Below are 16000 nucleotides of genomic sequence, written 5' to 3' on the forward strand. Positions count from 1 at the left end.
CAGTTCGCTTCTTCCCAAGCAGCGGTGTAATGCAGCAAAGCCAGAGTCGCAGTAATTGACTGGTTGTCATAGTAAAGCCCACAAATTTAGCTGACGGGTGCTGTAACTTCACGACGACAACCTTAGTCATGAAATTCTTCCCTCAGACTCGTACTCAACCTCCAAGTTCAGTTCAGCTCTGAGAAGCTTAAAACAGTATGTGGGTCTAGCATCCCAATTAACATTAGCGGTGCCATTTCTCCATCTGTGGAAAAAGATCGATCGATCGATCGACTGACTGACTGACTGACTGACTGACTGACTGACTGACTGGACTGACTGACTGACTGACTGACTGATTGATTGATTGATTGATTGATTGATTGATTAATTGATTGATTGATTTATTGATTGATTGATTGACTGATTGATTGATTAGATCGATCGATCGATCGATCGATTGACTGACTGATTGATTGATTAGATCGATCGATCGATTGACTGACTGACTGACTGATTGATTGATTGATTGATTGATTGATTGATACCTAACGCATCATAGCAACAATATGGTTAAAGAAACGACGCAATCACGGTCTCCTAATTGAGCTTCATTACGTGGGGTCCTCCCTTCAAGAAGGCCATAAAGAGATCGCTTGTTTCCTGTCCCGTCAGATCACGGTTTCTGTAACAAGGAAAACGAAAACAGCCAGCCACATCGGCAGCACATGCACTGGCGAAAAAATATTACCATGACCATTCTTGGGGCTCTACCAAAAGAAATTAGAACTTCAATTCTACTTCAAATTTCAAAAATTAGTTGAGAACGAAGGACAAAGAACGCCCAAATAACACGTTCTGTTTTTCCTTTTGTTTTCATTTCTCCGACCCATGCTGAGTGCGTCGTTTACAAGGTGAACCAATACCAAGTCACCTAACTCTACCACTACAGTCAGTTCGAGACGCTTTCGCGCAGAGAACGTCAGTATTTCACATCAGGTGCCAACAATTACTTGCCTGCTGCACAAAATTCGCCGATGCCTGCGTCGCGGCCGGTAGCAGCAGCGTCGTCTGCAAAAGCAGCGCAGTCGACAGCACGGTGAGGAGCGCCGCCGCCCACAGGGCGGCAGCACACATCGCGCCGTCCTGTACGCCTCCACGTCCAGGGCACTGCGACACACACACACACACAAGAAAGGGCAATTTGCATTTGTAATGAGCCAGGAGAGCACGCTGAATATGCGTATTCTACGCTCAAATCGTGCACACAAAATCGGGAAGACAGCGCGGCGCCCTCTCTCGCTGTAACAAAGAACCCCGAGCAACGGACGTGGCCAATTACGCACTCAGAAAACCACGTGCTCCTACCCATGTTTGTCTTCTGCTCGGATTCTCTCGCTCCACTCCCTTTTTCACGCCTCGTTTAAGCCCCCCCCCCCTCCCCCACTTCCGAGCAACGACTTGTAAAGTGTATGTTTCAAGATGGCACGTTTATTGCGCGACCTGTGTTTAATGCACCCGCGGACAAGGGAGTTCAAACCGAAACGTACTACTGGAGGCGCAGTCTCGAGTTGATAATAGTTGTGCTGCCTGTTGCGGTGGGAGTCTTGCGAATGAACGGGCGAGTTCTTAAAGACGACTTGCCTGTAGCCGTGCCTCTCATGTCTGAAACATCTCTGATAAGCACGGGCTGCTGACTTCATTGATTATCTCAGAGTAGGTGATGATAACTTCACCGTGGACGTCGGTTAATGATAACGCCAGTTATGTATAGGTTAGGTACGCCCGCTTGGTTGTTTACATTAGTCAGAGGTTAAGTGTCGTCAGTCACTAACCAGGCCCTATCTAGGACATCGGCATCGCGCACTGTCTAAGCCCTCCCACAAACCTAGCCAATGAAAGGAATAGAACGAAGGGCCAGTTGGTAGGGTTTCGCACTCCTCGCAATGCGAAGGAAACAACTCGCTACCGGCTCCTTACCGGCGGCGAGTGGTTTGTTCGTCCGCTTTGAGTCACTTCTTTACCTTATCGCGTAATGCCACCCATCATTCAAAAACTACAAAAACGGCCCCTATCAGTTTCACGACTTCTTATGCAGAAGTTTAGGAGATGGTGGAGGCTTGAAGACATGAGAATCCCCGAACAAGGGCTGTGAAGAGATGAAAACGCCTTGAAGAAAGGGTGTAAAGAGATGGCAGTGCCTTTGAAGGAAACTGTACGAAGCATACGCATACACGCACTAAGGTAGCCAGATGCTGGCTTGAAAAAGACAAGACCGCTTGTCTAAAGTCTCCCGGCCCCCACCTCCCTTGACCCCAGCAAGGACAGATACTGAAGTTTGGTCTCCCGCAGGTACACTGTACGGTCCATCAATGTCCCTAATCTGCTTTTAGATGTGAAGCATCTTATAGCGGAGTACAATCCGGTGGTGGTGGTGGTGGTGGTGTGCGGCGTGACCACCCTTACTGCGCATGCACAAGCCCTCTCCACACACCTCCTCTCCCTCTCCACTCCCCTCCCCTCTCCACTTCCCTCTCTCCGCTCCCCCTCTCCACTTTCGCTCTCCCCTTTCTCTCTCCATCTCCCATTTCCCTCTCCCCTTTCCCTCTCTCCCCTACCGCTCTCCCCACCCCTTCTCCACATCCCCTCTCCCCTCTGTCTCTCTCCTCTCTGTCTCTCTCCTCTCTCACCTCTCCACTCCCTCTCTCAAACGCGGGCTCTACATGGCGAAACGCTGCTTCGCATCGCCTCATGGTCCCCTTTAGCGGGAGATGGTGTGATTTTTGTAAACCTTGTATGCTTTTCTTATGCGCACACGATATGTTCCGCTCGGTACAATAGATTCTCCTGGTACATCGGCAGCGTCACTTTTCAACAAAAAAGGAGCGTTGCTCGTTTAAACGGATGGTAAAACCATAAGGCGGCCTTCCAACTTGCGCGTTTCAAATAAAGTGGAGTTAGCTTCTTAAATACATACTATGGGAACGCCTAATGAAGAGCTAACAGTAGACCGGGGCTAATAACGTCCATGTGTGCCTGTAAAAAAGAAACATATCGCGACATTCGGTGTCACAGATGGTAGAAGTAGAATATATATATATATATATAATATATATATATATATATATATATATATATATATAAAATTGCAGAGAATAACTTCTTGGACGCCGGTAAATAATATATGATAATCAATGTTTCTGACGTAGGGCGGTCCCACGGCCGAAACCTAAAGAAACCCTTCTGTTTTTCGACGTGTGTGTTTTTTTATTCATATATATATATATATATATATATATATATATATATTGATATATATGTATATATATATAGAAGGGCTCCGGCTAAGTACACGGGCCTCAAACGTTTTCGCCTCCATCTGAAAATGCAGCCGCCGCGGCCGGGATTTCATTCCGCGACGTTCAGGTCAGCAGTCGAGCGCCATAACCAGTGGGCCACCGTGGCGGGGTCGCATGACTATCTTGCGTGATCACCTAATTTCACTTCGTTTCGTGCGCTTTCGACTGCGCAAGCGGAGTTAGTGGCGTGTAGCCGAAAAGCGCGAAATCCTGATAGGCTCAGCGCTCTTGCTGACGTTTTCCACCCGATTTAGGAAGAGATAAGATTGCACCTGTAAGAAGGGCATCGAAGGCGAGAAAGAAACCACTCTCTCGTCTTTGAACTCGAAGCGGTTAAGAGGCCCTTTAATAGTGTGAAATACGGTGTACCTCCGCTCCGGGACCAGACTGTATACGCAGAGGGCCGCGAAGCACAGCGTTAAGTGTAAGCCGGATGATTTGAATGTGAATGAGCTGCCACGGCCGGCTGAAGATTGCCTCCGACTCGAGCTGAGCCAATTTAGGAAAAGGGTATCTGCGAAGCAGTGGCACTCTTCTCTTTCATGTCGCATTGATTACGTCTCTCGCGGTGCTTTACAGAACAGTCCTTAGATTCGAGACCAAAAAGAAAAAAAAAATCAAGAAAGTCGTTGGCCTGCATGCAAATCAGAATTGCCGGTCCGGTGAACGAATGCGAAAGCCACTTAAAACAAGTCACGCAGACGATTCGAATGAACATTTGTCAAGATGCGGCACGACGTGTCGTATTTCTTTCTTTTTTTTTCGAATGCGTATTCGTATGAAAACAAGTGTTCTTTCCCAATTGTCAATATAGGTCCAAATGTCTGAAATGGTGCTCATTCTTGAATCTCCGTTTAAGAGAACTGCGATTCGCATTAGGCGGCAGAATGGCTGTGCATGGGCACAAGAAAGACGGGGTAGCATTGGTGTCCGAGCAATAACATTAGAGAAGTTGGGTAATGTAACGCACCACAGCTCGTAAGGCGAGATTTTCTTTCGCAGTGGGCTGGTCGTCACAACGAGGTCGCAGCGGCTGCGAATAGAGCCCATGACCTTGTGTCAAGGAGCAGAAACTGTTACTCGCAGTAAGAACGCAATCTTCGGACCCTCTTAAGATGAAATTGACTGTATTATGAAGGATTCTCAGCATTGCTGGTTCGCAGAGAGAGGCTCGCTCAGAGGGAGAGAAGGGGAGGAGCTTCATTGTACGCTCGCTCGAACAGGGAGCAGGTGTACGTTCAACGACGCTTCGCAAGATTTCCTTGGCGTGGCGGGCATGTCAAGTACAGCAGCAGTGATTGCAACGCTGCTTGCGTTCCATCGCAGCAGTGATAGTAAGACGCGCTGTGGGTGAGTGAACGGGTGGAATCGGCCACGGCCATACTGGAACGCTACCGTATCGTCGTATAAGCATATCGTCGCTGCGGGAGCCACATGGTTTAACCTGAAGAACAAAAAATCCTTAGCGTAAACTGCCGAAACTTAGGAGCAAAACATAATTCCTGACGAAAGGGACCACAGCAGATGCAAAACAGTGCAATAAAGCCTTACTACCGCGGCGCAGCTTAACATAGAATAAGAAATAAGGAGCAATGACACAACACAGAAATACTTAGAAAAAAACTTGCAGAACAGAGAAATTCAACAGCCTGACGAAAGGGGGCGTCAGCTTTACTGTTTCTACGGCTTTCGCAGAGTGGGGCTACTTCCACCTCTACCCGAACTTCTCATCAGTACCTCCATAAAGTCATGAACAAAAGGCAGGCCATTGTGACAAGCACATCATCACTTTAATCTTTGCATCGCTTGCGAAGTCTTGTTGTTTCTCGGACTCTGCCAATGCAGGTGGGAGGCTAGGGGTGGGAGGGTGGGGTGGCGGTGAAGCTTGCCGCCCCTGATGGGGAAGCCTTCGCACGTCTGTGCTCCATGGAATGTTGAACAAACTGTGAATACCAAGCATAAGCTCGGAATTCCATATACGTCTCACGTCCCAGCGGTGTCGTTTTTTTCAAGGAACAGTCGCACACAGCAATAATCCAGGCTTACGGCACACGACCACAAAGTATAAACTCCCACTTTACGTTTTCTTCTGAGCGAATGATACAGCTACTGACGAAAAAGAACATCGCATCGCTGTGCGCTAGCTTTACTATACTGATACTGTTTTATCAACGATGCAAATTCCGTGCCTTCCTGCATAGGAAGGAACGCTACACGTTCACTTAAAATCTATAACGTCCACGTTGGCTATCTTTGAGGCGGTGCGAGTCAACTCGTTTCACCAGGAAGCGTTGCGAATGTCTGTCATCAAGATGAGCTCAATGAGCGGATAGCGCTCATCTCCGCTGCTGTTCGTTTGACTCGTTCAATCAATAACGTGTGTATCTCTAGAACTCGCTCTTCTGTACAGCGGCATCTCAAGTAAGAAGTCCAAAATTGAGACATGAATGGCCACTCACAAGCCTAATCCCAGTACTAGAACATCTACACGGGAATGGACATTCGCATACCTGATCTCAGTACTATAACATAATTGTCCACGTAGCAGGAATGTTCACATATAGGAAACATCCAATCATTACTATTATTATGGTTTAATGGCGCAAAGGCTACAATGGCCATAGAGCACTAAAGCAATGTAAAATGTAAATGCATCGGTGTGATCATTGACTATGGCTAAGTGCAACGTGGCTGTACCCTTAGCCATAGTCATTGTTCCAGGCTTGCAGAGAAGTTGATCGAGGTGATCACAAAACGGTCATCGGGTACTTGCCTGCATTTTGAAGACAGCTGTCAAGATAGCAGGAGCAAATGCTGATAGCTACAAAAACACGATAAACACCAGAAAACACCGGGAAAAATGTGACCAGGAGAATCTGTTAATAATTAACAACGACAACAATAATGTCTGATTGAGCGTATATGTTTCTAACATAAATTTCTGATTCTTCTAAATACTGTACTATGCGTGCGCAGTGATATTTTGAAAAGTTTGCATTGGCCATTGGCCCAAAATCTTTCCTAATGACAGTGGTCGTCTATCCAATTTGTTGAGTTTTTCGAGAAAAAAAGAATTCGTACCCTGAACATCATAACTTTTTACAATGTAAAGAAGTCGTTCTATGTCTTCTTCTGCCTCTTCGCATGAGCATGCCGCACTGTTCGTTATTAGTATCCTACACAAGAAGCTTCTAGTATAGGCAGTGCCTAGCCGAAGCATATAAATTGTTCTTTCGATAGTTCGGGTATGTTTAGTAGCAATAATAAACTCCATTCCAGGATCAATTGCTGCTGTCATGTTTGATTTTAAGGTAGTCACATGCTACTCTGATACAGTCACACTAGTAAAAAAAATGCATGAGAAAAAAAAAAGGCAGCAGCCGAGCAAACAATTACCGGCATCTCCCGTTCAAGTATGAAAAAAAAAACCGCCATTAGGCAAACGATGTCTGAAATCCAGTTGTCGGAAAGCGCAGTCATCATGCAAGGGTCATTAGGTACCCTTCAGCTCCCACCCGCCGTGAGATGTAGCAGTAGTTAATGATACTTTTTAATCTCCAGAGGCCTTTTGAGCACGAGGAACGATCGTGTTAGCAACATCCATTTCGTGGAGAACATGCTGCCTGACGGTGCGTATGAAAGAAAAAGAGAGTTTTGTTTCTAAAAGGAAACCCGCGCATGTATATTCCTTTTCGTCTCGCCTCTAACGCTATACTAGCGTTTTTATGCGTGAAATTTCGACGCAAACGAGGGATATTCAATACGGTGCCCTTCATTAAGCTGCAATAAAAGGAGAGCGGCATTTCTGGGCCATCAAGGGTAACACCGAGTTGCACTGCAACTGAAAAATAGCATGTAGCTTGCTTCTTCTTTCAATGACCTTGCGCTGGAAACCCAAGCCGCCATGCTTTTCTATTGACGGCGTCGTTTTTAATATCTGTTTCGAGATACAGCGCTGAACGAATGAAATATTCGCTTGTTTAAGCGTGCTGCGTATGCCGTGAAGTCCCAAATCCATCAGAAAGAATTATGTTGTTGTGAGATGTCTGTATAACCTGTCACAATCCATCATTGAATACGCCTATAGTGAGTACTCCATCAATACTGGCTAGTTCGATGTTATGCTCCCCCATATTGCTCGAAGTGTAGTGAGCATTCTCGCGTCGTACGGGAACTTCGAATCGATGTATATGGCAGTTCACCCAACCTATCGTTCAATCTTCTCAACGCCCATAGCGCAACAAAGGTCAGAATACGGGAGACGCGGTCACAGCGCTGCATCCGCGTCTCCCCCTCCATGTCTCCCCTTCCACGTTGAAATTGATTATCAGCATGCCCCATTTTACGCTATTTCATTCTTCCCTTTCCTGACTTGTACCTCTTTTAAAGACGATAGTCTTTCTTGGGATACTTAAACGGAGAAATTTTGGTCTGTCTTTCTGTCTTTCTGTTTGTCGGCACGTCCCTCGATTCAGCCACCCGACCAAAGTTGAACCACTTGCCCAAGGGCCAGCCATCTTGAACGGCTGACTAGGTTCATACTTGTGTACGTTGTTGATAAAAAAAATCACAGCATATCCACGGAGTGAATGATGATGAGTGGGCGAAGCTGCGGAGGTTCATCGGTAAACCGTGAATCTTCAGTGAATTCTGCCCAGTACATCATCACCGACGTGAGATCGGGCGCGTTAATACTAAAGGTTCGATGAGAGTTATGCGACTTGCAGCTCACTTTAATTTTACATGTACGCTGTGAATTTTCATTGTTTAGAAAGCCATTGCTTTAGAAAACGTCTGGCGTCTTTCGTTAAGCAGCTGGCGTCTTTTTCGTTTTGCTTTAGAAAACATCTGGCGTTCTTTAGTTTTGCTTTTAGAAAACATCTGGCGTCTTTCGTTGGTTTATTTCATCAATCAACGGCGTTTTGAACAAAATTTTTATTGTTTAATCACGCACAGGAGAAATCTCACCAGGCACTACCTTGGAGGTAAACAATGGCTGCTAATGGGAATGAGAGACAGAAGAAGTTGGCTTTTAGCTAACACTTACACTTCTACTTCTACTAACGTTTCCTACTGGAACATGCCAATGGCTGCTAATGGGGAATGAGAGACAGAAGAATTCGGCTTTTAGTTAACGCGCACGCTGCGAATTTTTTATTGTTCAACAACGCACAGGAAAAATCTCCCACCGGCACCACCTTGGAGGTCAAGATCTGGTACTAGCGTTACGACTGGTTACGCACTACGACTACGAGGGACGAACGGGTGCCGCTTTAAGGAGCTTCACCCCTAAAAGCAAACATTACGCATATCTGAGGCGCAACATCACTAGGCAAGTATTAGGTGGTGTGTTCCTTTAATAGAAAATGCATACATACTTAATTCTAAAGACCCTAGTTTCTTAAGCTGCGCTGAAAATGCGACTGCGCGTTAAACTTGACTTCCTCCGTGCCCTCTGCACGAGCTCATTGTTGTGTTTCGGTTTCGGTTCTGTATTGCACTGTACGAATGCCATGGGGCGCCGCTCTGGCATTCCTTTTACCCAGGCGACGTCTAAATAAAAGAGTGTGTGGAGAGTACTCGTTGAGTGCGGGCGTTTCTTATGCTTCAGCGCTTCGCGCCAAACCGCGTGTTCAGGCTGGCTGGCGTCCCCACCGGTCTTCGCCTGCTGCTGCGCCGGGACTACCAGCCCGCAACACAGCACTGATGTTTCCCGACGTATTTCCAGATGGCGTCCATATCTCACGCAGCGCCTCTCCTATCGTCTTTAGACGACATTTGCAGCGAAGCACGCAGATACGCGGCCAACTTTTTTTTTCCCTCTCTTGTTCGTTCTCTGTTTCATTCTGTGTTCGCTCATATTTTCTGTACAATCGCTAAGCGAACGCTGTCCAAACAAGGCGGCCTTACTAGTTCTAGCTTTTATTCGTTTTTATTCATTCGTTGCTTCTTTCTTCTGTTCGTCATTGCCAGCAAGTAGAAGTGTGGTGGGTGTCATGCAATAATCGGTGTTCCAACATACTAGGCCGTTTTTCCTCTTTTTTTATCGCTTATTTTTCCTCTCATCTGTAGTGAAACTAGTATTTCCAACAAGCTATCAAAGCATGATGTGAGAGTGGAATGGAGGGAGGGGGGAGGGCTATTTTAGCTCAAGTATCCACTGCCGTTTCGTAAACACAACAGTGAATGAGTTTCTAGCGGGGCCTCTACGCCCTTTCTTCCTTGCGTCATCTTCTTCCCGAACGGAGGCTAGGGCGGCACCCAGGAATTCAGTCTTCAATAAATTCCACCACACCTAACACCCACATCTCCACATTCCCCAATATCAGCAACCAAAATCCGCTGTTAGAGCCTCTAGACCCTAAACAAAAAAAAGGACAGCCATACCACGAAATGTAATGAACAACAGAAGAAAACCAAAGACCATCAAGCACTCGCGGTCATAAAGCGAGCATCCGCTCATCGCCTGGCGCCCTCGTACGTGGATGGCAACAGAAACTGGGAAAATAGGGAAAGCGAAAGAGAGAGAGAGGGAAAAAATGAAGGGAGATGGCAAGAGAGTGCGAGCCGCTGTGCTGCGTAGGGGTGCTGTCGGCAGCATGAACGCCCAAGGTCTGCTGCTAAGACGGCAGTCTCTCAAACAAGGCAAAGGCCGAAGCGATGTGGAAGCGGGAAGAGGGTTGCTCCCGTCGCCGCCAGAACGAGGGTGAGAGAGAGAGAGAAAGTGGGCGAGGGAGAAGAGAGGAGAGGGCGCCGAGATTTATGATGTCAATCGGAGCACGCGCAGCACCGTGCTTGGTGCGCTGCTGTCATTTACCGCGAGGGGTCCCCCCTGTTCTTCCCCTAGGCATTTGTCGCTCCCTAAACTTGCTTCCCAACCGAGTCACCCTCCTTTCCCTCGACTCACGAATCCACAGCCACATTTTTTTTTCTTCCTTCCTCACCGCAGTGACGCATTTTCCTCGTCGTGATACTTGTTCTTTTTTTCGTTTCGCTTTTGTTTTTTAGTTTTCGGTAGTGGCAACATTAACACATTTTTCTGTCCTCCCCATTTTGCGAGTCTGCTAAAGTATTCAACGCTGTTGAAACTGGGAAAAGAAAATGTGCTCACGGGCGCGCGCGCTCGCTTTTAGCGCAGTGCGAGGAAAGACTAAAGGTCTAACGAAACTGCTACGCGTGCTCAAGTGTACCGTAGAACAGCGTACATTATACGCGCGGAGCTGTATAGAACAGGCGTGCAGCTGAGACAATACCACGCGCGTATTGTTTTGCCTTTCTTAGCGCCGATCATTATTCTTCAAACTGTCTCTGTCGGAGCTATTAAAATATTCAAAAACGCCAGGCCTGCGCGGAAAGCGCAGCACAGTCACAGCGAAAGCTGAAAGAGCGACATTTCTAAAGGCCGTTATAAGCTCTCTCGCGGTTACTAACGCAAGTACACTAGCAACGTACCCACTACGCCAATAATCATAATTTTGTGAAGTTGGGAAGCACCCATCACGACAATATTCTTCATTCTACGGATAAGCGAGGTGCCACCTGTAAGACATTTTGTGCACTTTGTTGATGCGACGGTTGATGACGATGAAGAATTATGGCTGAGTTCTTTGTAAAGGGTTGGAAGCTTTAAACGAGCCACTAGTTACGTAATTCGCATTGTGTGACGCCCGGTCGTTATTTAACTCTCTCACAACGCTTTATAACATACGTTAACGTGAAAAAAAAATCTCGTGTATGGTAGCTGATTCAACTATCCATCGCGTAGTTTCATCCTTTCATCATACACGAGTTAGGCCAAGATTGTGTCAGTGCACCTTCATTATCATTGTCCAGAAAGGAATTGTCATTCCTAAACCCTCCACATTTGCGCTTGTCTGATGTCCGCAATTTTCATCTATTTATGCAGTGATCCGGTTCACAATAAATCATTGTTGAAAGTTAGCGCCTGTGTGTGTGTCGATCCCTGTCCCGTCCTCGTCAATTCAGTATTGCGCTTAACATTATAGATGTCGCGCCAACAAGGCCAAAGATCCACCCTTGCTATAGAAACTTCTCACTATACCTGTTATCTTAGTTATGGATAGCATGCTGCTGATTTTTTTGCTTAATCTACTTGGAAACGCATTTTCACATGAAATCAAACACTGTTCTTGAATTATTTTATTTTAAACGAATTTGTTTGGTCAGTTGCTGAACTAGTAGGCCCATATTGATTTATTCAAGAATATTTTTCGCTGATATCGTTTTCATTTAACTCTAGCTTGATTTTTTTTTTTTTTGCTATAATACAACACCACTTTTACTCCTGTTACTCTGCCCTTATAAATAGCTATATTACTTGCATTGGTAATCCCCCGCCACGGTGGAACAGTGGTTATGGGGCTCGATTGCTGACCCGAAGGTCGCGGGATCGAATCCCGGCCGCGGCGGCTGCATTTTCGATGGAGGCGAAAATGTTTGAGGCCCGTGTACTTAGATTTAGGTGCACGTTAAAGAACCCCGGGTGGTCGAAATTTCCGGAGCCCTCCACTACCGCGTCTCTCATAATCATATCGTGGTTTTGGGACGTTAAACCCCACATATTATTATTGTATTGGTAATCAGTTACATAAGGGGCCCCTGAAGCCTAGTTTTATCAGAGCTGCTTCTGAATATCTGTCAGCACGTTGTTTCGCGCTGAGATCTCAATAAACTCGACTTGACTCGACTTCCCCTCACTTAACTTTACAACACAAACATACCAATACAGCATCGTTCCGACCGCAGTTCGTGAGCGAAGCATTATTAGGCCTCACTGTATTACAAGCCGAAAGCCTCGAGCCTACTATAATATTAAGGTCGAAGGCCCCGACAGGTAACTCAGTCCGACCGGTGATCAATGCTGTCTAAGCTAGCCGCATGTACTCAGAATGACAATAAGTGGCCGAGTCATCGCGAAGTACGCGGAGTTAAGTCTCGACGAGCCGCTCCTAATTTAAGCGCACTGCGAAATCGATTCTTAATGCAAAACGTTACGGCGCGCACGTCCCGAGTCCGGTCGATGACGACTGTATGTAAGACCGGAGTGCTTAATAAATTAAAGGAAACCGCACCAGGGAGCAACGTGACTCCTGACTCTGCGTATGCGGGGAGGTATATACGGGCAGCTTCGAGCACTTGAGACTATATAACAACGCGTCTGGCAGATTCGGTGGCCCGAATTCTGCCGATCTAACCACAACTATGTAATGCCCAGTGTATGATATATGCATATTGAGTGGATTCAGCGCGATACAACTGGGACAGAGGTGAAGAAAGGACACAGTATGCTTAACAGAATCCAACTCCCTCAAATGTCAGTTCTGCGTATCACATACGCAGTTAAAACTCGATGTAACGTAATCGGTAAAATGGGCTTTAACTTCCTTATAAGGAAACTTCGTTACGTTCGAACTTTGAAGCGAAATACAGTAACCAAAGGCTGCTTTATTTTTCTTTTTTTATTCCTTTTTTCTTGCATGGGAAGTGCCGGACGAATGTTTGAACGATACTGCAGTGCAAAACTAACTTAAATGGCGCAAAAAAAAAAATCAGTTTTCTGAATCTGGGATCCGTTGACCGCTGCTTGATGCCGCTCCGCTGAAGAAGTACTATTAACAGCGGCCGAACGTCACACGTGAACCTGAAAGGAATTAAGGTCCAACGCACTCTGGGTAAGATAAGCGTTCGCAAACACTGCATGCAACTCAACCATATCACCATTGGCCCAAGTAGAACATTCAATTTATTTCTTCGGTCTTCCTTTGGGGAGTACTGCATGTTCGTTATGTCGAAATCGCGCAAAGCTCGCTTTGCTCTATGGACTATCGAAATGCATGGGGTTCTACGGACATTGAGTTGTGAGAAGTGAAATACTGTGCTATATCGAGAATATTGTTATATTCAAGTTCGTTATCTCCAGCTTTAACTGCGCTACAGTATTCTGGTACCTCTAAATTTTTATTTGTACATGGGAAACAAAAGCATAGCCTGTTAGCAGCACTTTTAATAAGCTGGATCAACTTTTTCATTTGTATATGGTTCATGATTCTAAAGGATTTACTCCGACTTAACAAAATGCCGCTGGGCATAGAAACCGTTTTTAAGCCTCATTTCACCATGGGACACGTGATCGCTATCCCGAAAGACCGCACACCTGCGAACGATCAAAGCGGGGTCGTTTACAAAGTACAATGCAGAGATTGCGACGCTACTCACCTCAGCAAAAGAGGCAGGAAACGATAAACGAGGCTCAAAGAACACAAAGGGGACGTCGCTAAGGCTCCCCATACCACGCGTTCCAAGACAGAGCTCGTCGAACACTGCTGGACAACAGGGCGTAGCTTCGACTTCAACAATGCGACGACGCTGGCTCGGGAACAAAGGTGGGGCCAAAGAGAACTCCTGGAATCACGGTTCATCCTTCGCGACAAATCGGCTTGCAACAACAACCGCGGCCACCTACCGGACGTTTGCATTAACGTATGTGACTAACAGTGGACTGGGCGACCTCCGCTCACTTGGTGCCAGTGTATGCCGAGGATGCCACTCGCATAGGTGGCGAAACGTCTGTGTGACTGTTGTCACGTTTTGTTGTGTTAAGTGGGAGTAAATTTTTTATAAACATGAACTCACCCGGCTTTTGGAACATTTTCTCGTATATCGTTCAGCAAAGCAGTGGGTAATATAATATAATAATATAATATAATAATAATATAAGTAATAATATAAGTGAGGTAATATTGAACTCACAACTCCAGTAAAAATTGATTTTCTTTCTTCTGTGAATATGCCCTCAATGCAAGAAATAAAAGTGTAACTGGATACTTTAATTGCCCTGGATGTGTTACAGGGCTAATGTTTGGTTACGTGTGAAGTGAAGCTTTTGAAAAGGGCTTAATGGAAATGTTGCAATGTTCGTGAAGTTATTGCGCTTGCTACGACAACGGAACAAAAAAAGAAGTGGATGTACGTCTATTTTATTGTTTTGTTATTGATGCGGCCGTTGTTGTTATTGGCGCTGTTGTTTTATTTTGTCACTGTTCCTGCCTTCGTTGCTGCCGTTCTTGTTATTATTACTGCTGTTTTCCTTGTTGATGTTGCTATTCTTGTTGTCGGCGCTGTTCTCGTAACTGTTGTTGTCTTTGCTATTGCTGTTGTCGTTGTTGCTGCAACTATTTATGCTGCCATTGCTGTTGTTGAGCCAGTGTAACAATAAGCGCAATACAGTCATGAACGTTCATGAACGCACAAAGAATTTCAACAAGTCGTCGACAAGGCCTAGTGTTTGTTGCGAAATATCCCAAGACTTCAAGCAGAGCGGTAGAAATGGGGAAGAACAATATCAGAGCCATTCCCCAAATGTGAATGTGGAAGCCAGCGGCCGCTGCTGCTGCTGAAAAAAACATTTATTTACAGATGTTATTTACAGGGAGCGTGGGCCGCGGCTTCCACATTCCACATGTCGTTTTCGCACGCATTCGTGCTTCTGTACACCTTGGCGCGCTTTCGATTCCCGCTCTTCATCCAAGCGAACGACACGCGTCCGTCTCATAGCGAGCCCAAAGGCCAACCGCTGAGAACAGCGCCAGCGCGACCTCTACGTATCAAGACAAAGGGGCACAACGATTGGTGGGGAGTGTCGGCGCCGAGTACCGCTACACTTGTGAAAGAGGCATCGGTGGTGGCCAAGGGTACCTGTGGCTAGAGGGCGATGAGCGAGGGCACGCGGAAAATTGCTGTTGTACGCGGCTTTTCATTACGTACGCGATCTCCCATAACCTACTCGTATACAGCATGCCTGTAAAAAACTATGTCTCGATATCTCGAGAAAGACGTTGGCAATTATTGAAAATCTTCGCAAACCTCATTCTCTCTCTCTCGCTCACACAAAGAAAGAGGATAGTGAAGGGTGTTGTCGGGAATTACATAAATCAATTCCACACAACTTTCATTCGTATCACTGCGCAGGCAGAAATATACCGCGGCCTTCCAGCAGAACTGGCGCCGCAACATTGGATTGCTTCCAGTCGCACTAGTGCCTGTATGACGTGCCCCAAGACCAGCGTTCTGCGGCAAAAATATCGACCGCCACGAAGGAGCGGAACGTCCCGTCCCCTTCAATGGCCTTCGCTGCGCTACTGCACTCATAAAAGTACTCTTATTTGCTATATACCTGCGCATTACGTTTATCCGGTATAATCGTAATGGTGTATCAGTGTAGGCACGTACACGGCGTATCGCTGCATTACCTTTAGATACTTCCCATACGCGTACAAACATTCATCGATCACCGCACAGCGGACGTACAGTTCGGTGCTGTTGTTATTTTTTTTTTACACGCGCATCGCTTGCGACCTTTCTCCCCATGAATCAAATTTGAATGAGAGCATGGTGCACGTGAGCGACCAAAACTTCCCCGAAAGTGTTCGCGGAGTTTTCCTCTGCTTTCAGGCATATACTTGAAACATGAGCACGCCGACGGACTCGCTGCCCTGCGCTGTCCACTACCCTTAAGAACATCTCCGCATACATATATTATTATTCTTTTTTTTTTTTTAGTTTCGTGAGCGCGTACAGAATGTTTGCGATGTACTGCCTACGGACCGGAAAGCTGCCATAACTTCGATGATGCAAGGTTTGAT

The 16000-nt window shown here is 46.2% G+C and overlaps 1 long non-coding RNA gene across 1 annotated transcript in view; it reads right to left on the reverse strand.

Moving 5' to 3' along the window:
- Positions 1 to 1002: 1002 nt before the first annotated feature.
- The window catches only part of LOC125759347 (uncharacterized), a 122641-nt gene continuing 107643 nt past the window's right edge, over positions 1003 to 16000 (reverse strand). The window contains exon 3 of the long non-coding RNA XR_007416927.1: positions 1003 to 1149. This is a non-coding gene — a long non-coding RNA (uncharacterized LOC125759347). The remainder of the gene's footprint in view (positions 1150 to 16000) is intronic.

Source organism: Rhipicephalus sanguineus, chromosome 7, assembly GCF_013339695.2.
Source record: "Rhipicephalus sanguineus isolate Rsan-2018 chromosome 7, BIME_Rsan_1.4, whole genome shotgun sequence".
NCBI classification, from domain to species: Eukaryota; Metazoa; Arthropoda; class Arachnida; order Ixodida; family Ixodidae; genus Rhipicephalus; species Rhipicephalus sanguineus.